At 39.3% G+C, this 27,864-nt stretch overlaps 1 protein-coding gene across 4 annotated transcripts in view; it reads left to right on the forward strand.

The window, feature by feature from the left end:
- The window catches only part of syt1a (synaptotagmin Ia), a 393,465-nt gene that overhangs the window by 256,007 nt on the left and 109,594 nt on the right, over positions 1-27,864 (forward strand). For 2 of the 4 annotated variants that reach the window (XM_017709113.2, XM_017709111.2), the window contains exon 1: positions 4,728-4,904. The exons of 1 other annotated variant lie outside the window; for it this stretch is intronic. The gene's annotated coding sequence lies outside the window, so the exon portion shown is untranslated. Of the gene's footprint in view, positions 1-4,727; positions 4,905-27,864 lie in introns of those variants that run through there. One more of the 4 variants, XM_017709110.2, reaches the window with a different exon arrangement.

A 27,864-nucleotide genomic window follows, 5' to 3' on the forward strand; every position in this document is an offset into this window, starting at 1 on the left:
ACGTTAGCTTATGTTCTATCCATCAACCTCCTGAGGCATAATAATTGCACAGTCTAACCTGAGGACTTGTAGCCTGAAATTGCTCCACAGAGTGTGCCTGTAGCTTGCCGCTGGATGCGTAGCAACGATGCCGCCGTTCGCCGTAGCCTGTAGCTTGCCGCTGGATGCGTAGCAACGATGCCGCCGTTCGCCGTAGCCTGTAGCTTGCCGCTGGATGCGTAGCGAAGTTGCACTCTGAAGCCTCGTGGATGGATTAGGACACGTTTTCACTGTATCTACTCTGGTAATAAGATTCACGCCTCTTACTGATGTCCACAACCATTTTATTTTCTTCACCAAGTTACGGAACACCGTGAAAACTGACAACAACAAAAACACATTGCATATACATCATTTTCAGAAACATTTCTTCTACAAAGGTACACAATTTTCAATATTTACAATAGTTACCATGTGCGCCTATTTAGCCAGTAGTAGACAGTCATCTCTCATCTTTTCCTTGTCTCTTTCTCTCGTCTCTTTTCTCTTAGTTTCCACTCACAATTTCCCGCGCACGTTACCCAGACAGGAAATGACGTCTCTCCACAAATTAATAAACAAATTAAACTTAATATTTCAATAAGGTCTAACAGCAGAACTATGAATTGCATTACGGATTTCATCATTAATTTATGCAACATAAAAAAACAAATCAGAAATCAAATATGATAATCTCATAAACTTAAGGCATTGCCAAAGTAACACATTGCTGTATTGCGAGCGTCAGCTACAAAGACTGTTCCAATTATTGGACAAACAAAGCATTAAAATCTCCTGGCAAAAACAGACAGATCTGTGAAAGCCATTTTAACATCATACTTAATACTTATTCTTACTTATTTCGTCTTACTTATTAATTAATAATTTTTTGAACGTGTATGGACGTTATTAACAGGTCACCAATGAACTGACTTTTCAAAATGGATTTTGGACTATTGACTGTTTTGACAAGTCACCAATGGACTGACTTCTTTAAAACTGATTTAGGATGTCTATTGATGCTCATAACATGTCCCCGACTGACCAACTATTTTTAAACACATTTTGAATGTCCATGGACGATCTTTGTTTACTGGACTTCACTTATATACTATCCAGTCAAAACAGCTATAAGTAAAAATATACACTCACCAGCCACTTTATTAGGTTGCTTGTTAACACAAATAGCTAATCAGCCAATCACATGGCCACAGCTCAATGCATTTACGCATGTAGAGGTGGTCAAGACAACTTGCTGAAGTGCAGACCGAGCATCAGAATGGGGAAGAAAGGGGATTTAAGTGACTTTGAACGTGGCGTGGTTGTTGGTGTCAGACGGGCTGGTCTGAGTATTTCAGAAACTGCTGATCTACTGGGATTTTCACGCATAACCATCTCTAGGGTTTACAGAGAACGGTCTGAAAAAGAGGAAATATCCAGTGAGTGGCAGTTGTGTGGATGAAAATGCCTTGTTGATGTGAGAGGTCAGAGGAGAATGGGCAGACTGGTTCCAGATGATAGAAAGACAACAGGAACTCAAATAACCAACCAGAATCTCTGAGGAACGTTTCCAACACCTTGTTGAAAGTCTGCCACAAAGAATTAAGTCATTTCTGAAGGCAAAAGGAAGTCCAACCTTTTACTAGCAAGGTGTATCTAATAAAGTGTCCGGTGAGTGTATGCTTTCATATATTCATATATAATTTTTTTCATGTTTAATATGTCCACTCTTTGCCTTAACTACAGCTTCCATTCTTTCACTTGCTCTCAGTTTTTCAAAGAAATCTTCAGGGATATTTTTTTCCACACCTTCAATATAATAAATCCATCATAAATAATAATATATACATAAACTGTCTGAGGTGGTTACAGTTTTTGCTTCTCACCGTCTAAGTGCAGTTTAACTGATTGTGACATTTATGTTGACATAACAGCTCTTGCATGATTGTTATTGGGGGTGTAAATATATGACCTCACAACAATTTGTGATTCTTTTAGACAAAATGAGAAGCCTAATTTATTGCTTTAATCCCTTTATTTTCATAAAGACATGGAGAACATCCATGAAGAGAATGCCGAACTGAGTTGAGGGGAATATTTCATACAATTTTATTCCCTCCAAGACCCCGTCTCCTCCTGAACGGGCCCCTCTTCAATTTTTTTTTTGAGCCCACTAAACAATTTATCACCACATATAACATAATGTATACATTTCAGGAGGACTTCAAGGAAACTTCTGGCACTCTATCCAGAATATAAACATTCACAGGTCACCAAGCTCACACACAATAGAGCACACAACATGCACCCCACATGGTACCATGAGGCCTTGTGGATACATACACTACAGTCAGGCCTGGATGGCTGGGTCTCATAGTCACAGGTACAGATCAAGGTTCAGATTTAGCAACACCAATATTGTCTGGTTGGGTCAGATCTCAAAGTTGCATTTTTGGGTTGGGCGCTAGTTTCAAGCAGTACCACTAGGGCCTGATTGAGTAACATCTTAAAATCACCAGTTTGGGTTACTTTCAGGTGTCTAATTTAGCAGGTCAGGTGTCAGAGTCATGAGTTGGGGGCAGGTTTGGGCTTCAAAGTTAGCAGTACCAGTTTTCCCTGGTTGGGTTGGGTCTCAGAACGTCTGGTACGGATCAGGCTCCTGTTTCAAATTTAGCAGTGGGTTTGGATCAGCTTTGGATTTTTAAATTTATCAGTACTAGATTGATCTGGTCAGATTGTGTTTCAAAGCCATGGGTTTGGATCTGGTTTGAGTTTCAGAATCAGCAGTACCAGTTTGGTTCGGTCAGGTCAGATTTTAAATTCAGATTGGGTTCAGATTTGAAATTTAGCAGTACCAGATTGGTCTGGTCTGGTCGGGTGTCAAAGTCGTTGGTTTGGATTGGGTTCATGTTTTAAATTGAGCGCTGCCTTCAGGCACTGGTTGTTGTCATAGACTCCTAGCTATTACTACTACCAATAATACTGCTATTAATATTAGTAGTATAATCACTTGTAGGTAGTTTGACCAGAGGAGGATGGGTCTGGTGAGCCTGGTTCCTCCCAAGGTTTCTTCCTCAGTTCTGAGGGAGTTTTTCCTTGCCACTGTTGTTTATCTATTTTAACATTTTAATAACAGATGTTCAGGTATTACACCCCCAATTTAATGTATCCCCTTTTACTCAGTCAGACACAGTCATGCTCACTGTAAAGTGCTTTATTGTGCTATTTAAAATGATAATAAAAAAACAACAACAGGTGAATATAGAATATAGGTGTATTAAGCGCTGTGGTGGCTGTTCTGGCCACTGTGCATTCTGACTGCTGCTTCAGGCAGCATTAGCATTAGCATACATTTACCCCAGGAATGCCCTTGACCAGAAAATCTCCTACTGCTCCTGAGTGAATGATCAAGAGAGAGAGAGAGAGAGAGAGAGAGAGAGAGAGAGAGAGAGCGAGGTAAAAAGAGACTGTAAAACAGGAAGTGACTGAGAGGTAAAAGGAGATGGAGACAGAAGAAAAAGACGAGATAAGAGAAAGCAGATTTTCAGGAAGGCAAAAGAGAGAGAAGAGAAATAGAGGACGAAAGAGAGAAAAAGGAAGGAGAGAGAGATAGAGAGAGAACAGATGAACAAAAGGGAGGTGGGAGGAAAAATAAAAGAGAGAGGGAGAAAAGAGAGAGAGCTGAGAAAAGGAGAAGCAGGTACAATAACTAAGAAAGACAAACAAACTGCTGAAAATGTGAATCATACTGTATTTGAGGGGGAGGGGCTTATAAAGCAGACACGTGGGTACAGTGCATGTGTGTGTGTGTGTGTGTGTTGTGTGTGTTTGTGTGCCTTTGTGCGCACACAAGTGTTTACATCAGCCCGTACAAAGACAAAAGCAGGGTAGGCGTGAGTTTACTGAGCAAAGAGACAGAACGAGTGTGAGAGCCTGTCTAAAAGAAAGAGCACATATCAGAGAGAGACGTGAAAACAGACAGAAAAGAAGGGAGCGAGAGGAAGAAAATTGCCAAAAGAGACAAAAAGTGAAGGATGGGGACAGATGATGAGAGAAAAGATTCAAAATTCGAGAGAGAATGAAAGAGAAGAGAGACAGGAACGACAGGAATGTGACAAAGGAAGGGAGAAAATAAGAGAGAGGATGAGGGAAAGGCTGGTATAGATGGAGATGGAAAGAGAGACAGAAAAGAAGGGAGGGGAGGGAGACAGATGGCGAGAGAAAAGAAACTGAGATGAAAAGTGAGAAAAGGAAGAGAGAGAAAAGGAAATGAGAATCATAGAATAGAGAGAGAGAAAATAAAGGAAAAACTGAGAGAAAGGAGTGAGAGAAAAGAGTGAGAGAAAAGATAGAAAAAGAGAAATGTATCTGATTGCAAACATCAACACAGTAATAAATGCAGCTGTTGTGTGATTAACATTTTCTTTACTGTTATGTGTGTTTGTGTTGTTTAACAATGCAGTTACATATCCATTAATCAGCGAATCTTATACTGTACAGAACTGAGAGAGAAAGAAAGGATGCTGTAATGGAGAGAGCTTGAGAAAGACAGAGAGCATTACTCAGTGTGTGAGAGAGCCAGAGCGTGAGGGAGTGGGGGAAAACTGGAGAGTGAGCAAGCGAGTGAGAGAGACAGAGAGAGAGAGAGAGGGAGAGGGAGATGGAGAGAGGGAGGGGTCAGGGGTAGGTGGGCGGGTAGAGGAGTGTGAGTGATGCTCAGAGAGAAACAGGGTGATAGAGGAGAGGGAGGAACTGAGGGATTCAGCGCATCGTGTGGATGTAGACGAGTGTGTGTCGTTTTCCTGCAGGAGAAAATAAACGAGTGTGAGAGCAGTGGTGTTTGGTTGCAGCCTGAATTAAAGCCAGAAGAGGAAGCGCACTGCCAGGTAAGAGAAAAGAACCTTTACTGTATCATACTGTATCAGAATAAGAAGAGGGACTAGACTGGTGTGTGGTTGGGTTGTGTGCTTTGTGATATCTATCCAATATGTGTGATATTGGATATGTGTGAGAGAGAGAGAGAGAGAGAGAGAGAGAGAGAGAGAGATTGAGTTGTGTAATGTGTGTAATTTCTAATATATTGGACACATTACAGTGGACAATATATTTATGCTATACAATGGCAAAAAGAAACAGGAAAGACTTTAAAGTGCATTTATGGAAATGTACTATATACAGTAAAGCATATTGAATAGTAAACACATACGTGTGTATGTATAAATATATTTGAGCTTATATATACTATCAGAAAAAAAATATGAGTACAAACTATGCGTATGATGTTTGTTCACTTTTTGATTTCTGTCAGTGTTCCACACTGTGCTGTTCTCGATTTAATTAAAAGGGACTAACTGTGCTCTCCTGCAGTTGGTGTTCTATAAGTGTTGATGAAATCCAGTAAATATATAGATGTAATTCATAATCATAATAACGATACATGTCATTATATTACCCATCCCTATAAATATATGAAACAGAATGTGTGCATGTGTAAGTATTATAGAACATAATGAGTACATAAGAAGTTATTCAACCCCCTAAAGCACACATGCGCATACACACACACACACACACACACACACAGATATATATTTATATGATGCTATATGGTGCTATAAAATGATAAAGTGAGACAAACTGGATAGTGCATTTGAGCGACAATCACCAAGCAGTGTCTGGGTGTGTGTGTGTGTGTGTGTAGAGTACCATGAGTGAAGTGTATAGCAGTAAGATTGAATTCAGGACGTGTTGTGTATTTGCAGCGGTGGTGAGGCACAGCTTTGAAGTAATGAGGAGTAGAGAGACGTGCGTGTGTGTGTCTGTGTGTGTGCCTGTGTGTGTGCTTTAGGGGGTTGAATAACTTCAGTGGCGTTTTCTCCCCGCTGTAGCGCTCTATTTCTGGCTCAGGCTCAGGGGACTTCATCTCTGCACATGAATAAAGGATTTCCTGTCATTCGCTCTCTCTCTTTCTCTCTCTCTGTCTCTGACTTTCTCAATCCTTCTCCTCTCTCTCTCTCTTTCTCCATCTCCATCTCTCTGTCTTTTCCTACTCCCTCTATGCCTCTCCTCTCTAACCTCTCTCCCTCTCCCTCTTTTCTTTCTCCACTTGCTTTTCCTCTCTCTCTCTCTCTCTCTCTCTCTCTCTCTCTCTCTCTCTGTACAGCCCACAGTTCTCTCTTTTCCCTTGAAAGCAGGCTTAGTGGATGCTTGGGTGTGTGACACTTTAAAACAATAGGTTGGCCAAAAAAATCTAACATCCTCAGTTTCTCCTCATACCACCAGTGTAGTCGTTCAACCAAGCCATATTTGAAAACTTGCTTCTTTAGTTCTGACCTACAAGGCTAATGTAGCTAACAAGTAATAGACGTGTATAACCCACCAATTAGCAAGTCTGCACTTTTATACCGTAAACAAATTTAAGTTGTTAAGTAAATAGGCTTATGTGGCTTCTCTCATGGTTTTCTATAAACGTGGACTAAATTATATTAACATAGCTTGAAACAGGACTAACAGCCATCTGAAAGCCTGAATTGAGTTGGGCAGGTTTAACCAAAATATGACCACAGGGCTCATTATACACCTGCAGCGTGTGCAGGAAGCTGATGTATTTTTAGTAGGTTTACTTTTCCATCTGCTCCTGCATGGATGGACCACAGTGTTTCTAAAGGAACAGTTCAGTCAAACATTTGAACACTGCTGTGGATAAAAGTATCACATAAATGGTGTCCTGATAATGGATAAACGTAAAGCTCAGTCAGATTCCTAATATTATCAACTATGACTGAAAACATAGCTACAAATTAGCATGGCATAAATGATCATGCAAACTGGTGATGATAGGAGCAGTTCAGTCAAAAATATTAATTATTAGTTGTAATGAATAAAAATGAATATCAACAGATTAGCAATGTGCATAGCACCAAACATTAGCTAATGAAAGTGATTAGCTAACTATCAGCATTTCATTCAGGGCTATTTGCCTTTAGTTAAATTAGCATTAGTATGTTTGGTCAAGTTATTCCTTTAACATTCACACACTCTTAAAAAAAGATGGTTCTTCGAGGGTTATTTGGTAAATAAAAATGGTTCTACATAGAACCATGAACACTCAAAGAACTCTTTGCATGATTAGGAGTTTTTTCCATGGTTCTTCGGATTGATGGATTTTCATTTTCTTTACTAAGGAAATCTTGAAGAACCATCTTTTAGATTGAACACAACTTTAGCTAACAGGTTCTAGCATTTCTAAACACAACAGAACTTTCCGTAATTCCGTTTTTCATATTTCCTTAAAAAACACACTAAGACGCAGAAAGCAAAGATGGCAGGTTCACTGCTAATGTTGCCAAAAATGAATGAAAGTGAACAACAGTAGGCAAATGACATCATGCTGATCATCGTGCTAGTAGCTTCTATTCACTCAGATTAAGAAATTAGATCAATCTATTTCCTTTAATATTCATTCATTCTTTCATTTAGAAACATGAAGAAAAGGATGGAAGGATAGATTTAATTGCAAAGCTTCAAACGGCTCGTGGATTTGCCTCCATTGTTCTTCATAAAGGCGTAAAGCTGCCCTGAACGCTCTTTCCTTTTCTTATGCACTTTTCATAGAAATGAATTTGCACTGATTTCAAATGAACTCCTTTCTTGCTCCTTTTTGTCTGTTTTTGTACTCACTGCTCCTGAAAAACGGATTTGCACTTTCGAGCATGGTCAAGGTGGCACAGTGAGAGAACAATCAAGGACTTGGCTGCTCTCTTCTAAGCTTTTGTTATGATGGAATATTCACATAAAAGGCCATATGAGGGATGTTTCAAGTTCATTTTGTCAGAGTGAGATTATGCACACTCACACTCACTCTTTGCTTTTTTGTGCCTTGTAAAGATGTAAAGAGTTACACACGTCCTTTATGTGTTCTAACATAATATACACCAATATAACATGATACGTATGAGAATATAAGAAAATGAGAAATTACATGATACGAGAATATGAGCTGTAATATGAGAAAATCAGCTGTCCATTAATTAATGTGAAAATTTTTGGAAATGCTCCAATATCTCTTTAATATAGTCTCTTTAACTTTAAGTTTTAAAAAAAAGTCTTAAGAGTTAAAAAAAAAAGTAAAAAAGGTTTTGGCCATCTCCTGTACCAATTTGGAGATTTTTTTTGTTTGGAAAGTGATGATATGTAAGCACCCATATATTATGATAGTATGCCATGTATGTATTACATCTCCATGTATTTGATTTCCAGTCAAAACAGCCATTAAGTACAAGATAACTGACTTGAATAAGAAGGGAAAAGTCAGGAGTTTCCAAAACTGGAGCTTAAAAATGATTAAAATCTACAGAGAAAGCAACCATGCAAGACCTGGAATACCACCAAAACTGTCCCCATCAGATAAAGTTACTTACAACTTTCATCTTTGAGAGAGGAGAAAGTCAAGCTTTTTTCAGGTCTGAAAAAATCCAAAGATGTTTCTGTCTATCCTTCCACTGTGAGAAGACAACTCAGCACTATGAGTTTGAAAGGATGTATGATCTGTTAAGAAGCTGTTACTGAGAAAAGAAAATAGACCAACAAGAAGTTAATCTGCAAGTAGAGTCCAGACCTCAACATCACTGAATGTGTTTATGATTATTTGTGTTGTGTAAAGCAGTAAATACTTCTAACTTCTAAAAAAACTTCTAACACTGAACTTTGGAGGTGTAAGGCCAGAAGCTGTAATAAAGGCAAAGAGTGGACACAATGAATAAAGAGTGGAAACAATGAATAAAGATTGAACACAATGAATACAAGAAATATGTATTTAGGTGTGAATGATTTTGTATTTTTCTGACACAAAAAAATTAATACAGTGCAGTTAATAGTTGCTTTGAAGAGAGTTTCTGACTTTTGTACAGCACTGTATATGTATGTGTGTATGTGTGTGTATGTGTGTGTGTGTGTGTGTGTGTGTGTGTGTGTGTGTGTGTGTGTGTGTGTGTGTGTATGTGTGTGTGTATGTCCAGCTGTGGTGTCATTAATTGTTAATGAGTGACTCTGGCAGACTCTCTATTGATATGCTGCTTTTGTTTGGTTAAGGCCTGCTGTTGTCTGCTCTTCTGGAAAGAAAGTAGGGCGACACAATATATTGCTTGCTAATTCCTATCATGATAGTGAGCTTTGAAAATTAGCCTGTACATAGTCTAAATGTGTTCATCACATGTTGTATTTCTATTGTATATTTGTTAATGGTGTGCCTGCTTAGTCTTAATGACATGATAAGACAAATGCCTTGAATGTGAAGGATGTTTGGCTAAATAGGTTAACAGGTGTATTTGTTCTGATTCAAATTCTGATCTAAATTTGCTGCTAAATTGGTTCATTTTACATTTATTACATCCCTGATCAACCTCACATGATCTGTGAGTTTTAATAATTTAAATTATTTTGATAAAAAAAACTCCTAGTAAATAATATGCAATCAATAAGGTAATGAAAAGATAAATGAAAATATTATTTCATTGTTATTGCAGCATGTATCATACTAGTGAATGTAATATTACTGCAGTGAGCTGCAGTTTCTCGTTAGGTTGTAGGTACTGTGGTATAAACTGAGTTGAGGTTTAAAGCTGCTTTTCTTTAACTGTAAATAGTAGAGGAAACCATTAGCAGTGACATGAGAGCAGAGTTGCTCAGCAGTGCCATGAGTAATCAACGCAGACACACACACACAGCCGAATTTCCGCCTACAGTCCTGCACGCATGAACCAGACGATTAGAGCAGAAACCTCTGTGACATTTCACAAGTGTGGGGAACCAGCAAGTGTATATGCATGCAAGAATGATCAGTACTCAAAATTTGGTCTTCTCTTCAGAGAGTGTCACGCTGTCATTAAAACAAAAGATGGAACAATATATAAATGAAATTAAACATCAAAAGATGAATCTTTTTAATCATACTGTTGCTGAATCTATAATTTGTAATAAAAAGGTTTACTGTTTTTATTTTCCTAAGTAGAAAAGAATGCAAAATAGAAGCATGAGTGTGTATGTACATCTGTAGATGCAACATCTGAGTTGCATATGAATATGCGCATGAGTGAGAGTATTAATCTGCATGTGTGTGTGTGTGTGTGTGTGTGTGTGTGTGTGTATGCATGAGTGTGAGTTTGATTGGCTGTCTCTGTATCACTCGGGGGGGGGGGGGGGGGATTAGAGTCACATGATCAGCGATGTGAGATTCAGTGGCAAAATCTGCTTCACTTAATCTCCTCATACACACACTCACACACACACATACACACACGCACACTCTGAGGATTTAGATAATCCAGAGGTTTTGGCCTGCTGTCAGAAATTAGCTGTGTGACTGTTCAGTTTAGCACTGACCCACTGTAAGGTCAGTCATGTTCTCTCGAACTGAGCTCCATTCATACACTGCCAGCATTCTACTGAACACATTCAGCACCACACATGTGCGGACAGCGACGCAGAGACAGGCTGTGATTGGTCTGCGTTTTTAATGGAGCTGGTGCTTTTTGTACTGTCTTACTTTGAAATGTAATTTTTTGTACTCACTGCTCCTGAAAAACGGATTTGCACTTCCGAGCATGGTCAAGGTGGCACAGTGAGAGGACAATCAAGGACTTGGCTGCTCTCTTCTAAGCCTTTGTTATAATGGAATATTCACATAAAAGGAAATATGATGGATGTTTCAAGTTCATTTTGTCAGAGTGAGATTATGCACACTCACACTCACTCTTTGCTTTTTTGTGCCTTGTAAAAATGTTTGGAAATGCTCCAATATCTCTTTAATATAGTCTCTTTAACTTGTCTTAAAAGTTTAAAAAAGTAAAAAAAAAGGTTTTGGCCATCTCCCGTACCAATTTGGAGATTTTTTTTGTTTGGAAAGTGATGATATGTAAGCACCCATATATTATGATAGTATGCCATGTATGTATTACATCTCCATGTATTTGATTTGCTGTTTTTAAGGACGATTTTTGGTTTTAGTTAGTATGTTCAGATGCCCAGGTGTGTCAGAATTACAGTTGTAGCTCAGCAGATCTATCTATATATATATATGATCTAAAGATTACAACCTCATCATTTTTATCATTATCATAAATCATCAGGGTCTAGAAGGTCCTGAGGTTCCCCACCGCAATAAAATACAACTGTGAAAATGAACTAGTCACAAATTATCCAGTCATCACTGCAAAATGATGTTTAACCAAAAATACTTCAGATCAGCCTTTTTGATGTTCCTTTCCATCGCAGGTACAGTACAACCGAGATAACACTAAAGCACTGCTGCTCTCCTCCCATAATCCAGCACAGTGTGTCTCTCAGGCCAAATCAATATGACTAATCCCTCCTGGGCCATAGTGAACATGATTTATCATCATGACTGCGTTGATTCACCGTATTGATTTGAATGCACAATGTTTTACATGATGGTTACAAACCCCAGCAAAATGAGTGAATGTCGAGTAATGATGCTGATTTATTGTTCCATTTAAAGTCCACTACTGGCAATCTGTGTATGCTGGCTAACACAGAATAGAGTACCCAAAGGGGTTGTCTGGAACTGTTCTGTTCCATTAATCAAATAAGCAGGTTCTGGCTTTGGCGGATGTTGATATATGTATGGCAGATTATAAACTATATTACAAGAACCAAAGTGACTTTTCAGATCAAAGCAGTTTAAAGCGATAGTTTGGCCAAAAATCTCATTTACACAACACCCCACTTACCCGAGATGTAGTCGATCTGCCAAGATGAAATAGAAAACCACTTTTGGTTCCTTGAAGAACCTTCCACTCGATGGTTCTTTAATGAACCATTTTGTAAATGAGAGTGTTTAAAGAATGCACACATAATGAAATGGTTCTAGACAAATTAAAGGGTTTCCTAACAAGCTTTGCATCTTTATACTTTATCCAGTGTTTTTCAAATGTCATTTCCCAAAGTGGTTCTTTAAAGAACCATTCTTTGAAGGCTTTTTAGTGAAGTAAAGTTGTTTTTCTATGGCATTGCCTTAGATCTCTTTGACATCTTTGTTTGTAAGCAGTTTAAATAATAATATCACTGTCATAATCCATCCATCCATCCATTTTCTAAGCCGCTTCTCCGTCAGGGTCGCGGGGGGATGCTGGAGCCTATCCCAGCAGTCTTCGGGCGGAAGGCATGATACACCCTGGACAGGTCGCCAGTCCATCGCAGGGCTGTCATAATCATACTATTATTATTATTATTATTATTATTATTATTGTTATTAATTTTCCTTTTTTTCTATATTTCTTTCTGGCCACTTTATTAGAAAACATTCCCTATTTGCTTATCCACCTTGAGCAGTGAACAGAAAATTCTGCAGTATGTCACCTAATTGAGATGATGCATCAGACATGGTTCATTTGCATATGTTCATTAGCATAATGAAATAGGCATGAGGTAGGTGTGTTTCTGTAGACTATTAAAAACAGAACTCTGCCTCTCTCTTTTTCTCTCTCTCTCTACCTCTCTCTTTCTATCTGCCTCTTTTTAGTCTTTTTCTTTTTTCTCTCACACCAGAACTGCTGTCTCTCTCTCTGCCTCTCTCTCTTTCTCCCTCTCTCTCTCTCTCTCTCTCTCTCTCTCTCTCTCTCTCTCTCTCTCTCTCTCTGCCTCTCTCTCTCTCTTTCTCCCTCTCTGTCTCTCTCTCTCTCATTCTCATCTAACTACATGTGTGGATGTGCCCACCTGCTGTTGAAGGTTGTAGAGCTCTGTATCAAGTGCTGTATGCATCAAGACTAAATCACATCACAGCTCTGTTTTGGTAAACTTTGTTTTTGTTTACACTAAATTGATGGTAAACACTCTTTCATCCACTATTGTGATGCTTTTTAGTTTCCTTTTCCAAGCTGTCAACTGTTCAACTATGTTATGAGGAAAACAGTTACATGATTTTGTTTCTTTACATTGTTTTGTACTTTTATTTTTGACCAATTTTAAAGCAGACCGAATGTCGCTGTTTCAGAAAGGTCCAGGTGGACTTTCACAGTGGATTTTTCACAGGTGGGCCAGTAGGGGCTTCCAACAGATGGGTCCAATAATAGAGAGAGAGAGTTGGAGGGAGTGAGAGACAGAGACAGAGAGAGTTGGAGGGAGAGAGAGAGACAGAGAGAGAGAGAGACAGAAGAGAGAGAGAGAGAGAGAGAGAGAGGATGTTTCCATTTCGCTGAACTGCAGCTGTCCTCTCTGCGCTGAAGCATGTACGTCAGTGGCCTGGCTGCTCCTCTAGAACAATGGACACTTGCTCTTTTTATATGATCTCATGCTGCATTCGTAACATTAAAGTCACAGTTTAGTTCTGTAAAAAATCAATGTTAAACATCCCTCCAATCATAAATGAGCACTTGCACCTTGGCAGCCAATCACTTCACATCCAACAGCCAATGAGGTTCTTTTGGCTGCCTTTCCTCTTCATCAGCCAATGAGCACAGACTTGTGTCAGCGTCCCTGTAGGTCTAGACATATAAAACACACCTGAAGAACAAGATCATCAAAGGGAGTTTTTGAAGAACCGTTCTTGTATATCAGATGTAAATGAGTGTGAGGAACCTTTCTTAAGTTAAAGAACCTGTACATGATGTACAGATGCTACAAAAAGCCTCTGAGTGGAGGTTCTTTAAATGTTTGTAAAAAAAAGGTTCTTCATACTCATACATCTAATTCATAAACGTATTTTTTCTTTAGGGCATAAAACTGTTTTTGTATCTTTGCTCTGAATGGCGTCTGCCCTGTGATGGACTGGCGATCTGTCCAGGGTGTTTCCTGCCTTCCGCCCTATGAACGCTGGGATAGACTCCAGCTCCCCCGCGACTCAGGAGGATAAGCAATTTAGAAAATGTGTGTGCTTGTGTTTTCTGAATGGCCCTGCAATGGACTGGCGATCTGTCCAGGGTGTTTCCTCCCAGTTTAAGTCTGCAGGAAGGTAAATGTCCAGGAGCAGGACTGGTGACCACTGATCTGCAGTTTATGAGCTCTTGAGTGAGAGTAAGGTGGAGCGATGAGGAGACGGTCACATGTGCAGAGACAAGCGAAATTTATTATCGGCAAATCCAAAATCAGGGTCAAGGTAACAGTCCAGGTTCAGGTAGCTAACACAAACAGCAGGAGGGACAGACATGACAAGGAACACAGAAATCCAAACACTTAACAAAAATAAATAAATAATACATTTACTACACACACAAACCTTACATCAAACAGCACCTACAAGCACAATCAAACAGTACAAAGACACAGACCGGAACAGGGCTTATATATCAGAGGCAAGATGAGGGACAGGTGGGAAACAGGTGCTAACAGTCAGGGGTGGAGTCAGACAACAAGGGGGCTGGACTGAACCAAAACAAAAGCACATGGACAGGACTGGGAAGTAAACACAACAGGAGCACATGGGGGAGTCTGGGAGGGGCCAATTGTGACACTATGTCAAAAAATGATGCATTGCCCCAAAATATATACTATGTCTAAAATTACTTAATATGCAAAATATTGACATAGTGTGTCATAATAATGACTTATTAGCTTGAAATAATTATACTTACTTGAAATTTAGTAACTTAGAGTTTTGACATTTAGAAACCCCAGCAAAACTCAAATTCCTCAGGAAAATTTTCATTATTTTATTAAAATGTCATTGTTATTCATTAAATCATTATTTTGAGATTCTAATTTCATGAAAAAAGTCATTATTTCAAGAAGGTAAGTCATTAGTTTAATAATAAGCCTATTTTAAGAAAATATGTCATTATTTTGAGATCAAAACATTTCAAGAACATAAATAACTGTTTTTTTGAGATACTAAGTCAATATTTGGAGAAAATGAATCATTATTTCAAGTCAATCATTTGATAAAGAAGGCCATTATTTTGAGATACCAGTTAATATTTAATTAATATTTTGAGAAAATAAATCATTTGAATTACTAAGTCAAAATTTCAAGAAAGTAAGTCAAAATATTAACAGAGATGGAGAAACAAGGTGTCCTACTTTCCTAGCGTGATTGTCAGAACATTTGTAAATCTCCACCTGACATACCAAACAAGCCCAACTGATAATGTGAACAAGACACTGTATTTAATAGAGCCAAAAAAAAATATACAAAAACATGAAAAGCTGCAAATATACAAAAAGCTCACCAAAATGTGTGACCAACAATCAAACTTACACAACCAAAAGCGTGATATACGAAATTCATATTCCAGATTTTTTGTTCAGTTTCTCATAACAAAAATCAACAAAAATAACCGGATACACAACAAACAACTTTGTGCAAAACATTGTCAACTGTTGAAATAAAATTGTTCAATTTAAAATGTACATATACGACATTCAGAGTCCTTTATTAAGTTTCAGCTACACTTTAGCCTCAAAATCCTCATTATTGACCCTGACTGTGTTTGAGGTGAGAATCAGGCCTGAATAATCTCTCCACTGTTGCAGAGCTGCTGCAGCTCCACAGCAGAACTAGATTTTTAGGTAAAATAACATTTGCAGTAAAATGTTTATAACACACAGTTCTAATACAGTTTTTACAATAAATGGTCTCAAACCCTGGAGGTAATGTAGAACTGCTAACTCACCAACCTTTAACGCTGAAGACTGACATGCAGACTGCTGGACACAGCAATGCAGATAATGAAACAGCAAAGAGAGAGATTCAAAATTTAAGATGAACATCGATAATTTGGAGATGAACGGACTTATTTGCATTTATAAGTGCTCTGCTGGTTTCCTCATACCTTTAATCTGCAACAACTCACGGAGCTATAGTCAGTTTTCTTTCTCCTTTTTCAGGTTCGAATTTTCCCAATCCATCTTAAATGGTACCTGAGGCACCAGATTCTGCTGCTGCGCCCATCAAGGTGGAACTGGACAATTCGAACGAGAAGCTGGTGAATGAGAAACTGAACTTTAGCCTCATAAGTCCAATGTTGAGAGACATTTTACAAGAAACTCGCAGAGAAGTTTCCTGACTGTGGTACGAAAAAAGCAGCTACTGCTGAGCCAAAGCTTAAAGCAGATTGAAGTCTGCGTTTTCATTTATATTGGTTAGCCTGTACTAGTTGGTTAGCACACACTGAGACTTAAAGCCAAGATACAGTAAAACGGACATAAAATGTTGTGGCTCTCAAGGTGGTTTCATTTTTGTTGAAAGGTCAAAACGGCTCTTCTTAACATTTCAGTTGCGACCCCTGAGCTAAGTCTACTAGTAAGGGGTGATCAGTGTGTTACTTAGCTTCTCCCCCCATCCCTGCATTACACCCTCAGTGTTTTAAAGGTTATAAGCGAATGTGTGGAATAAATGGCTGAAACACTTCAACAACCTTGAGCGCCACGACTCGCCCTTTGGTTCACGATTAGAAGATTCTATTTCTGAATGCACAGGATGACACACACACACACACCAACCCACACACACACACACACACACACACACACACACACACATACAAAGACTTCCTACCTGCCAGCCCCCATTAGCATTGTTATATAACAGCTTCTTTACAGCCTCCTTTATCTGTCCTCTCTTTATGCACACGTACTGACAAGCCTTTAGAAACGATGGCTTTTTCGCTTCTAATGACCTTCATATCATTTCCATTCGGTCAGTTACAGCAGCACAAAGGGCAGTGGACCTCCCACTACTGTGCCTTCAAGCAATACTCTGGCACCACATCGCATTTATACAATTATTTCTTTACCAAGTAAGATTAGATGTAGTTACCTAACTAGTAAACATTAGCTGCATGCAAAACTGCTATACTGCACTATTCTACACACACTGTGTTTGTAGGCACTGTTTCTCTAGAATTTCTCACAAATGGTAGAGCATTGCTGTGAGGGCTTGATTGCATTCAGCCACAGGAGCGTTAGTGAAGTCAGGTACTGATGTTGGTTGATTGGTTTTAGATCACAAACTCCACATAAACTCATCCATCACTCCAGAGAACCCAGTCCCACTGCTGCACAGCACAGTGCCAGGGGGCTTTTTGCCCCTGTAGCTGATGCTTGGCATTGGGCCTAGTGACCTTGGTCTCATATGTGGCTGCTCTAGAGCTTCCCGTTCTATTGGTCAGTGGTTTTCTGTGGAGGTTATACAAACAGTGTGTGAGCAATTGATCGCATGTGTCTGAATTCACTCATTAGAAAGGCTGTCTGGATACTTTTGGACCTGTTAATTGTGGTGCAGTTCTAAAAATAGTGACTTTATTTGTGCCTGAAATAATTGATTAAACTGGGTTTCTGTAACTCTAACATTGATCTTAGACGATCGGCTAAGGTATGTTTGGTGTCTGAAGTTTGCTTCTTTAGTCTTACGCTGGAGCTTTGAGGCTAATGTAGCTAACAAGTAATGGAAGCTTATACCCCACCTTACCAACTCAATGAGCACACAAACACATATATATATATATATATATATTGTGGTTTATGGTTGGTTCAGTTGTGTAATTTAGATTTTTCTGCCAAACTGTCACTTTAATAGAAGTCAATCGGAAGCTTTCTTAAAAGACTGCAATGGATTGAAATCTTCAGAAGCACGCCTGTATTGATGATTGGGAAAGGAGCCGTGTTTTATCTGTAAAAGCTTGGCACTTTTTTCCTCCTTCATGCTTCTCTTGCTTGTCGTTCATTGATGTGTTCGCTGGAGAGGCAGATTATTCAGTATTTGGAGTAATTACTACTGTAAGCCGGCCATTTGCAAGGTCATATCTGCTCTGCGATCACTAAGGTCCAGAGAGGATGATGTTAAAAAGAGAAGCATCCTAAGTGTATCTTCCCTCCACTGCTTTTCAGTCTTATCTACTGATGGCAAAGCCCATTTATTTATTTATTTATCTATTAGTCTTTAACGCTTAGCAGTCTGGAGAGAGTTATTACTGTCATTTTGTAAGTATTTACAAGTCTTGCACTGTTAAATATATTATATATACATGTAAATGTTCCAAAGTTGATGCGCTTTTTGTCCTGCGTACATTTTCTCGCCAAATGTCACTGGATCCTCTTATTAATGAGGCCACTAAATTGTTGATATGCTAATATGTGTAAACTTACATTGCTGAACTAACATCATGAGACTGACAACCAGCGTACAATACCCCATACAATCCAGCAAGCTTTGTCCAATGTGGGAGTTAAAAGAGCAGGATGTAGGTTTCTAGCCCACATCATACCAAATCAAACCCTCTGGATCCAAATCAGAATAAGGGTTCCATTCAGATCAGAATCAGAATCATAGTCCGTCAGGAATCACAATCCATTGGATTACATTAACAACCAGGACCTCCTGGATCAAAATCAAACTCAGGATCCCTCTAGGTTAGAATCAGAATCAGGGCTATGCTCTTAAGGTGCCCATACACTTTAAACAAAAAGTTAAATATATAATTTTATTACATTTTTCATTCTTGTTATGTTCTTAAACACAATTGGTGCTACAAAAATTTCCCAAGGTCTTACACAGTGCAGTCTTGGGTTCGGCAGTTTGAGAAGATGGTGCTGCTATATAATATTGGCGCATACTATATAGTGGGTGTATTCTAGTGATGACAAAAAAAAAAAAAAACGTCATTCACGTTAATGATCACTGTGGCATGTGGCAAGTTCATTCACTTTAATGCCAGATTTGAGCACTTACCTTTTAAATTCTTTTAAAAAATGTGAAAAAAAGCCTTTTAAAGAAATGAACACCATGGGGGCCTGTAAGAGGGTTAAAATGAGAAATGTTCTAAGTGCGTCTCCACTTTGCTCTTCTTTAGCCTTGTCTAGGGATGGCAAAGCCTTTTTCCCCGTCTTTAGTCTTTGATACAATCTTTAACAGCACTGTCAAGGTAATTTATTCATCAAAGTGATTCAACATCATTTAAAATTTCACACAAGGGCCAAGTGGATCAATGCAGAGGTCATTTCACTGGTTGCTTATTCAAAGACCAAGCATCGTCCTCCTTTCAGGGCTGACTGAGGTTAGAGAGGTTTCTGATGAGCGCTAGATGCTTTTCCGGTTCATTCGTCGTCCAGCAGGGGGTTAGAGCAAAATTCAAAAGCAATCAGACTCTTTTGTCCTCCATAAAGACCCGTACTGAATACCAAACGCCTCCATCAGCTCACTGTGTAGAGTGCCATACGTCATGTATGGAGCCATTTTGGGTTCTGCATTTTCACTAAAGCAGCCCGACAGATAGACTTAACTGAGGAGTGACAAGCAGCATTTACTCTTTTTCTCTCTATTTTCTCTCTCACCCTTCTTCTCCTCTCACTTTCCTCTATCTTTCTTCTTTTTCTTTCTTTCCCATTCTCACTCTGTTTCTCTTGCTATTTCTCCTTTTTCTCTTTTTTCTTTTATCTTTCCTTCATTTACTGTCCCTCTTGCTCTTTCTCTGCCTCCTCTCTGCTCTATTGTTCCTCTTTCTCTCTCTGCTTCTCCCTATTTGTCTTTCCATATCTTTTCCTTCTGTTTCTTTCTCTCCCTCCTTTTCTTCTCCTCTCTTCTCTTGCTCTTCTTCTATCTCTGTCTCTCTTTCATCCTCTTCTGTCCCTCTTTAACACTTCCCCTCTCTTCTCTCTCATTTTCTAACTTTTTCTCTCTCATTTCCCCTCTTGTCTCACTTTCTCTCTCTTTTCCTTACTCTACCCCTCTTCTCTCTCTCTCTCTCTCTGATTAATGATCAGTAGATAAATTTCATGCATTATTCATCTCTCTGTGTTGTGTTCACCTGGGTGTGTGGAATAATGCAGGCAGATTCCTGAAAAGCTTCAGATAAATTAAGAGCCTGATAGAATTTCCTCCATCAGTGTGAAGAGAGAGATTCAAGGAGAGAGAGAGACAGAGAGAGTGGAACAGAGAGTTTTCAAGCTGAGGACGGCCTTTGCCTCTTGATCAAGACAGACAGTAAATCAGTACTTCTCAATCCTAGTCTCAATCCTAGTCTTCTCATTTTATGTTTTTCCCAGTTTAATACAACTAAATCATCGCATCAGCTCTTAAAGCTCTTTTTTCTTAAAATGAAATAAAGTTCCTAGAAATGTTCTCTATGTTTCTAGGAAAAACCTTATAGGATATTTACATTAAGTAAGGGTTCTTCGAACATCTTATTAGCAAAAATGGTTCTTTCTCATGTAGTAATTGCACTCCTAGTCCTGTACAGGCTTGTGGAGAGACATACTGTTGACAGTGTGCGTGTGTGTGTGTGTTTAGCTATGCCGCTAGCACTAGGTCCCTGCGTGCCACGGCTGTCAGTGTGAATCGCTCGCCAGCCTGTAGAGATGAGAAACCCCCTTTGGGGGGGAATGAATTACCCACGATGCATCAGGAGAGCACAGCACTCATGGACAGAAAGGGACAACATCATGATCCGAGTGGATCAGAATCAAATCCAGAACCAGTATAAATTAGAATCAAAATCTGCATCTTTCTGGGTCAGAAACATGCTCTGTCTGTATCAGGTTCCATCTGCATCAGAATCTGAATCAAAATTAGAAACTGTGTAGATCAGAATCAGGTCAGTCTGAATCAGAAGAATCCATCTGGATCAGAATTGTTATTCATCTAAATAAGAATGAAAGCCCAGGGCTAGACTCTTAAAGTGCCTATACACTTAATACAATAAACCAAAAACATATTTATATTACATTATTCATTCTTCTTTTGTTCTCAATTCCTCTGTCTGCAGCTGGCCCAAGTATATGACATGGTTGCTTGCATGAAGGAGCAGCTGTTCATGGATTTCTGGTTCATTTGGTTCCCTGCTGATGTAGAAGCTGCATGAAAAAGTGCTTACACTTACAGCTTTTCTGTGGGACATGATGACTGAGGGTTGTTTTTTGCAGTTTTCTGTTAAGTTCCTTTGTCATCTTAATTAAGTTCTCATCTTTATTCTTGACCGAATCCCACCAGTGGTCATGACTGAGCAACAATAACAGAAATTACCAATTTGGATGCTGTGATTCTGAGTGGTTGTGTTGGTGAAGAAAAAAGCCAGAACGTGGCAGTGAGCACGGAGCATCACCTTTTAATGGAGAGAGTCAGAAATCTGCATTAGTGCTAAGGGCTTTCTGAGACTGAACTATTTATAGCACTGTGTGCACTCTACTGGAAGTAACCACACACACACACACACACACACACACACACACACACACACACACAGTAATGCACAGTGCACATGCACTTGTCCCACTCATAAGTCCCACCATATTAGACCACTCGCTGTCCACTCTATTAGAAACTTTATTTTATTAGAAACACTGACCTTGTGCTTCCACTCACTGGCTACTTTATGAGCTCCACCTACCTTATAGATGCACTTTATGGCTGATACTATGACTCGTCTGTTGCTGCATCTTCTACCGCACATGTCATTGGTTATTTTCTGACCACAGGACCACTGCTGTCCAGATATTTTGTGAGTGGAGGGTCAATCTCAGCACAACAGTAACACTGACATGGCAGTGGTCATGCTAGTGCTGGGACAAGTGTATCAGGCATGTCAGCGTCACTGCTAAGCCCACCACCCAAAAATATCAAGCTGAAAAAATGGCTTTGTGGTCAGAAACTGACCACTGATGAAAGACGAGGCACAAACATATCAATAACATAAACAATCAGCAGATGAGCTACAGTCTCTAACTGTATGCCAGCCAGGTGGATCTATAAGAGAGGGGCTTCTGATAAATAAATGGAGTTGTGCCACACAGGGAGTTTTTATGGCACAAGCCCTTCAGCATCTGAGGCCAAAGGGCATCATTTTCCACTCTAGATTTCATTGTGACCCTGTATGGCTCACCAGTATCTGTTTGCGGCCGTGTGTCTGTGTGTGGTTGTGTCCACTGGAGCGTGGTAAACAGGGCTGCATGGTCCAGGAACCAGGCGAGGTGATTCGATACAGCAAAAAAAAGCGTCAAAAAAAAACAAATCCTAAAGCTGGATCAACAGGACAAATACAACATCCCACTGTAGATCAGGGCAGGTGTGCACACATTCGCTGTTGAAGAGAAACAGTGTTGTTCAGCCTCAGTGTAAGATTAGACTGTACATAATGAGATAAAGCTGAGCTGCATTAACTGAGACACATCCTTTTTCTAATGAAGGACACGAAACTAAAGTTCCAGTCTCCTTACGTCTCTTTCCCTTCTGTCTCTGCATGATCTTCTTCTATTTCTCCCTCTCTTTCTTCTACCATCTCTCTCTCTAATCTTCTTCTTCTTCTTTCTTTGTTTCTGTCTCACTTTATATATCTTTCTTTCTCCCTTCTACACTGTTTTCTTTCTGTTTCGGTCACTTTTCACCCTCTCTTGCCTTTTTGTTTTTTTCTCTCTTCAATTCTCTCTTTCTCTTTCTCTTTTTTCCTGTCTTCCTACTACACTGTTCTCTCTCTGTCTCCCTCTCTAAGTCACTTATCTCTCATTCTTCTTTCTATCCTTCCTCACTCTACCCTTCAGCTTCTTTTTCCTTCTATTTTTTCTTTCTTCTCTCTCTCTCTGTCTTAACCAATATCCAACTTTCTTTCTTTGTCTCTTCCTGCTACACTGTTCTCTCTCTCTCTCTGTCTCTCTCTCTCTCTCTCTCTCTCTCTCTCTCTCTCTGTCTTAACCAATATCCAACTTTCTTTCTTTGTCTCTTCCTGCTACACTGTTCTCTCTGTCTCTCTCTCTCTCTCTCTCTCTCTCTCTCTCTCTCTCTCGCTCTCTCTCTCTCTCTCTCTCTCTCTCTCTCTCGCTCTCTCTCTCTCTCTCTCTCTCGCTCTCTCTCTCCTCTATCTCATTCTCTATCTCTTTTCCATCAGTTTATCTGTCTCCTTTGTGTTTATTCCTCCGTGGTTGTTTTGAGCAGAGTTTGGAGTTTCTCTTTAACAGAGCCTATCTCTCTCTCTCTCTCTCTCTCTCTCTCTCTCTCTCGCTCTCTCTTATCTGCTGAAATCGCCATGGCGCCCGGAGTGCAGATGCAACGCTTCAAAACAAACTCGGCGCTGTGCGTGTACTCAGCTGAAAATGTCTGCTGATAACATTTTGCTCCCTCTCATTCAGACTGTCGACCCTTTAGAGCGCTGAGCAGGACAGAATAGATCACAACTCATAAAAAGAAACATTTATTATGTGTGTGTGTGTGTGTGTGTGTGTGTGTGTGTGTGTGTGTGTGTGTGTTAATATTATATGGGGGCAGTCTGCTCTGCTTTGCCTGAAGAAAAATACTTTTCCTGCCCAAAGAAGGGGGTTGGGTAAAGTTAGCAAACACTTATCATGCCAGATTGGGCAGTTTTCCACTAGATGTTGTGCTTTTTGATTACATTTTGCAGAAAAATATATGCTTCAATGGACAGGCAAAATGTAGACCTATAAGGAAGGAAAAACAACAGCAACAACAGATCTTCTTAATATCTCAGTAGTTTCTCACAGACAACATTAAGATCAGATGAAAAGACAAAGGAGACTTTTCTTTGCTCACCTGCTATTCAGATATTTCTCTGAGAAACAGACTCCAGTAATCTCAGATATTTTTGTCTGAGAGTTTTAGTAAAGAACTCAATAAATCATCCAGTGTGGTCAGATTTGGCAAAATAATAACTCTTATCTTCACCCGCAACTGACCTAAATACAGAGACTCAACTGTTTCTCACCCAAGACTAAGAGCCTTCTTAGTTTTGATGCTGTGAGTAACTTTAACAATCTACTGTCTCCTTTTTGTCCAACACTATTTTTCCTGCAGAATTTTAAACGTAAGTAGTTACTGCACACTTCAGACAAGTACTAATCCATGCTAACACTGCACTATATGCATATGTGGATGTACAGATGGCCAACCTTAATGGTTCAAAAGCATTGTGATTTGAATTCAGCAAGGTCGACAGCACTTTGAAAAAAGGAGAAAGGCAGAAGGAGTCTTTTTTTCTTTCCTGCACTCCTTTCTCTCAAAGCATACAAAATGCACAAGGTGGGATTGTTTATTTCTCACATATCTCCATATGATTCTCCTCTCTCCTGGAATGTGTAAGGGGAAGATGCTATATATAAAGTCTTAACACCATCCTCTGAGAGCCTCTGTTGCCGTGGCAACCACAATCTCCACACTGCGATCAGTTTCCCCCCACTGTAACAGTGAGGATAAGCTCATCATTTCTCTTTCTGCTTTTTTCTGCTTTTTTAAAAGCTGATCCTCTCAATTATTACACTAATTTACCTGAAGGAAACTGACTTTTCCCAACGTGACCAACCACATTTCACAAATGATTTTTGGTACTTTGGCCAAGAAATACAGCCTTTGGGTTATTCATAGGCTCAAACTGAAGGTTTTTGCAGCATAAAAACAACGAATATAACCTGTATTTTAAAAAAAAACAAACTCCACACCTTGATGGATGTGGAGCCAAATTGTAACACAGTGGAAAAAACATCCAACATCTTGCAGGGAAGAAAAACACCCTCTCCGAAAGAATTAGATCTTGTCTGGTTTGAGGAAAAGCAGAAGCTTTGTAATCAAATATTCTTCTGCAGCTTTGGCTGCTGCTCCCTCCAAATGAGCTCTTGATGGCTGCTGAAAAACAAGGCAGCATAAAACGGGACTTGATTTTGAGGCCCTGCCTGCTGTGCACAGTAAGGAGGAGAAACACTGAAACGCACATTCAGTGCCGAAATCGTCCAGAGCTGCACCTCCTGGCTGTGATCGCAGTGTTAGCCTTTCGCAGTTTCATTCTGGCTTCTCTTGGAATGAAATGTTACATTCAGGCATAAATATTCAGCTGCAGCCCTGCTGACTGACCTGAACTAGCAGAAGTAGGAGAAGACGATATAATTTCTTTAAAATGATAGGTTAGCTAATTAGTTAACGGAGTTACTCCGACAAAGTAAGCTAGTTAACACACACTGAAAGAGCGGTCTTAAGTGATCAAACTCACCAAACTGTGTAATTTAAAGAAAAGAATAATGTAACATACATTTAGCTACCAGTGTTAATGTTAGCTTTACACACTAAAGATTTTAAACCAATAATGTTAGATTTAAGTGATAACAGCATAATATCACTTAAAATATTCCTTTCACTAAACACCTAACTACCTAATATTGTTATGAAAATGAGAAAATGAATAATCAAAATGCCTAAAATATTATCAACTTTAATACTCAAAGCCAATATAGAATATTTTTAAAAAGTTATTTATTTAACCACTCAAAACAATTATTCAACTTAAGCACGCAGCACCTCATACATATTGAAATCCCCATGGATAAAATACGTCACATTTCAGTTTTAAAGTGAAGGTTAATATTCCTATATATTCATACTATATACATTTTTTCACAATGTTTGTATTAACCCCTTACACTCCCAGGATTATTACATCCTAAAGCTGTACATACTAAAGCTATACATACTATATCAATGCAAACAGGTTGAGCTATTCTTAGATTATAGAATGTAATAATTGTGTAATAAAACTTTGGGCCTTCTGGTGGGCCCACACTATGTATGGACTTAAATGTAAGTGACTATGCTGGGGGACACGAAAGGAGCATTATAATGATATTGACCCATAAACATGTTTCTACAGCAGGCCTTCTCTGAAAGTTTCGTTTTACTAACAAACTGGCCTAGTGTTCTGTTGGAGAACATTTATTTGAGACCCACCAATCAGTATAGAATAGAATTAGAGCTCTGTAGAATCAGGACTTATGTATAAAATATAGAAAGTGAAATCTCAGAATCGGAAATTGTATCAAATCTAAAAAGATGTCTATTGTTACATCTCTAAAATGCACTTTAGAAAGGAAACAGAAAAGAAATTTTGTAGCAATGTGCAGCATCCATCTAGCACATCCATCTTCAGGCCAGGATGACAACTAACGCTTCTCTGCCTCCAGCAGAAGACAAATGACCTTATTACTGCAAAGAGTCATTCAAAATAGGATCATGTCAGGCATGGTAAATGCCTGGCTAAGAATATACACACCTTCCACGCGACGGTGTGGAGCTGAACCTCGCAGTTTGAGATGGAAAAACGTTCTTCTGAAGATCTGACTCAAATAAATCTACACACACACACTGGGCGTGACACGAGTGGCCTATTACAGGAGATGCTCTATTGTCTTCTGTGAGCTCCTCAGAACTGTGTTTTGTAACAGATTGAGGGCACTGTGTGTGAAGTATGTTTCTGTGTGTGTGTGTGTGTGTGTGTGTGTGTGTGTGTGTGTGTACAGTTGAAGTGTGCATTGTTAATATGAAGAAAAAACATCACTAATACTCATGATACTAATGAACTGATTTAGTTTTGGTGGTATAGCGTGGAGGGGAGGGGGCGAGAAAGGAAAGAAATACAGAGTGAGGTTGAGAGACCGAGACAAAGAGAGATGGTGAGTGAGGGAGAGAGAGACAGAGAGAAAGGAGAGAAAGAAAAGAAGAGAGAAATAGGATAAAAAAGCAGAGACTGAGGGAAAGAGATTGAGAGTGAGGGAGAGAGAAAGGAGAGAGAGTGAAGTAGAAGAAAGAGAATGAGGGAGAGAGATAGAAGGAAAGAGTGGGGAAGAGGGGCAGAGAGAAATGAATGAGTGAGGTGGAGAGAGAGAAATAAGGAATGAGAGAGAAGGGAGAGAGTAACAGAAAGGAAGGAAGGAAGGACAGAAGGAAGGAATGAAGGAAGGAAGGAAGATGCCTGCTGGGAAATTGGTGTCCATATGCATAATCATGGGATTAAACATTGGGTCGTGTGTGTGTGTGTGTGTGTGTGTGTGTGTGTGTGTGTGTGTGTGTGTGTGTGTGTGTGTGTGTGTGTGTGTGTGTGTGTGTGTGTGTGTGTGTGTATGAAAGTCAAACAGAACCACGACAGCCTACAAAACAATTTGCCCTCCATACAACTATACTTCTTCTTTGCTGTTTTCTGATGTCACAAAGAAATGACACAGTTCCATATGTCTATCTAGAGCAGAGCTCATTTGCATATATCAGTCTTAAAGCCACAGTATCAAAAACAGCTTGTTTAATTCTAAGGCATAACGAGAGGTTGTAAGCTGGTTGTGTCAAAATTTATTATGACTGTTTTTGGTACACAAACCTGCACAAACATTCTGAGTGGACCTCAAAGATAAAAATAAAATACAGGAAAAATAGAAGAGTATAGGCTCTTTAACAGACAGAACATCTAACACTTCCAGGTTTTCCTTGTTAGCATGTTATTTTCTCTCTGCTGCTCATATCAGGAGGAGTAACCTCATCACCCACCCCCCCGAACTCCCCCCAATGTCAGCCTGACCTAGAAAAGGAAAGCTTTTTATCACCCGACTGGCACAGCGATTCATTTTCATGTCAACAGCAAACAGTCTATAACCAGAGATCACTTATCACAGAATTTCACTTTCCAGGTGAGAAAAGCATCTCTAATCTAGACTGAATTCACAGACATATCCATTAATTTATAATTGGCGCTGACAGAAATGAGAAAGCATTGGCATGTATCCATTGTCATATCAAAATATCTTATAATAATATAATATAATATAATAAATAATCTTATAATATCCTAAGTTTCTTGAAATAACATACAGTCCTATGCATATCATGGAAATGACTTTCCTCTTCTATCTGGAAATAAATTAGTTTTATGTAAACATTGTTAAAGTTTCAAAATGTACAATTCATTCTCCAGTCCATGTAAGGAAACTATGCTGCAAAAACAGCCAGCATTGAATTAACTGTTTCTGTGATGCAACAAACCAGCTCATTTACATACACTCACTGAGCATCAAACATCAAACCTTGGGGCAGATGGGCTACAACAGCGAAAGACCAAGTTCTGCTTCTGTCAGCCAAGAACAGAAAGC

The sequence above is a fragment of the Pygocentrus nattereri genome, chromosome 1 (assembly GCF_015220715.1).
Source record: "Pygocentrus nattereri isolate fPygNat1 chromosome 1, fPygNat1.pri, whole genome shotgun sequence".
NCBI classification, from domain to species: Eukaryota; Metazoa; Chordata; class Actinopteri; order Characiformes; family Serrasalmidae; genus Pygocentrus; species Pygocentrus nattereri.